This window comes from Sinocyclocheilus grahami, unplaced genomic scaffold (genome assembly GCF_001515645.1).
Source record: "Sinocyclocheilus grahami isolate Dianchi unplaced genomic scaffold, SAMN03320097.WGS_v1.1 scaffold792.1, whole genome shotgun sequence".
Classification (NCBI taxonomy): domain Eukaryota; kingdom Metazoa; phylum Chordata; class Actinopteri; order Cypriniformes; family Cyprinidae; genus Sinocyclocheilus; species Sinocyclocheilus grahami.
The window spans coordinates 337,273-338,786 of record NW_015505971.1 but is presented as its reverse complement, the minus strand read 5'-3'; the positions used below and the strand labels follow the sequence as shown (position 1 = coordinate 338,786).

Here is a 1,514-nt window from a genome sequence, read left to right as displayed (position 1 = left end):
AATTTGTATGAAATCCTTTTTTTAAAGCAAAAGTAAAGAGCAACATAGAGTGCAAGAAGCACGTGTCCATCTCATAGTTCAAATCACTGAAATCAGAGTTCAGTGTTATAGAGTAAGAATGACAACATGTCCACGTGTTCTGGTCTACTAATAATACAATTATAATAAAACAGAGTATAGAAAAATGAAAATGGAAAAAAAATGAATTTGGAAATAAAACTGATTTCATAGGGCACTATAATAATTAATTTTTATGTGGTAATAAAAATAGAAGTGAACATTAGCCTTTGAAATTACTTAAAATACATATATAATAGCAATGAGTATACAAACGAACATGGAACAATACATTTATTAATCTGTGTTAATGTTAGTTAATAAAAAGACAATCGTTCAGTGTTTGTTCATGTTTTTATTGCTGTTACGTGACATAGAGGTGTCTGACTAGGTGCGAGACGTGGGCTGATGACGTCATCATTTCAGAAAATATACGGATTCGCTGTCCACACAAAAACACAAGGGCGGCGTTTTCAGATTTATCCACTCTGGGACCCGGTTTCACTCTCCCAAAACGCCGGATCCGTGTGGACGATACGCCTATACGATACAAAATGTATGCGTATACAGCTAAACACGTCTCCTTGTGGACGGGGCCTTAGTGAGATTGAGATGTTTCCCAGACTTTCCAATAATGCCTTCATCTAAACATCAATCCAGATAATCCAAGATATTCTTTATAAAAGTTAAGACTCTGCCACACCTACCTAAAACGGCGCCCCGCCTTTCTGAAACACGTGATTTTTACAAAAAAGCGAGGTGTGCTGTGATTGGCCAGCTATCCGGTGCGCTGTGATTGGCCGAATACCTCAAGCGTGTGACGGAAATGTTACGCCCCTCACCATACTGTGATGATGCCCTGTCCGGCCGTTTAGTTTCGCTTTCACAACGAAGCACACAGCGTCTTCAGGACATGGCAGCAGCAGCAACAATACTACAGCGAGAATAAAAGTTACGCCTTCTTTCTTTGCGTGAACATTTGGGCGGCGTTATGCAAATCTTCCCACATAGTGAGGTAGACATGTGGGGGCGTGTTAGAACGAGCCGTTTTAGGTAGGCGTGGCTGACTCTTAACTTTTATAAAAAATATCTCTTTGGATTTGAGACTTTAGTCTTTGCAACTTTACAGATCTTCTTTATGCACCAAGAGCTTGTAACACTCCAAAGAGAAAGGAACAATTGAAATCGCATCATATGACCCCTTTAAATAATAATAATAATAATAACTTAATAGCTTATTAATAGCCACACAAGTCAACAGGACAGAAAGCCCACAACCAGTCTGACTGGGTTGTTAGTTTCAGATTCAGTTTACTGACCTGATGTGTAGACAACAATAGACGTGTCCCTAAACATTTAGATGATTAAACCTTCATCATCACCATCACTGCTTACACGAGCACTTTATAGAAGGATAAAACTGTCTGATAGTACTGTCCTGACACACACACACACTC

General features: G+C 39.0%; 1 protein-coding gene across 1 annotated transcript in view; it reads right to left on the bottom strand.

The window, feature by feature from the left end:
* The window catches only part of iars1 (isoleucyl-tRNA synthetase 1), a 79,606-nt gene that overhangs the window by 77,662 nt on the left and 430 nt on the right, over positions 1-1,514 (bottom strand). The gene's annotated exons all lie outside the window — the stretch shown is intronic.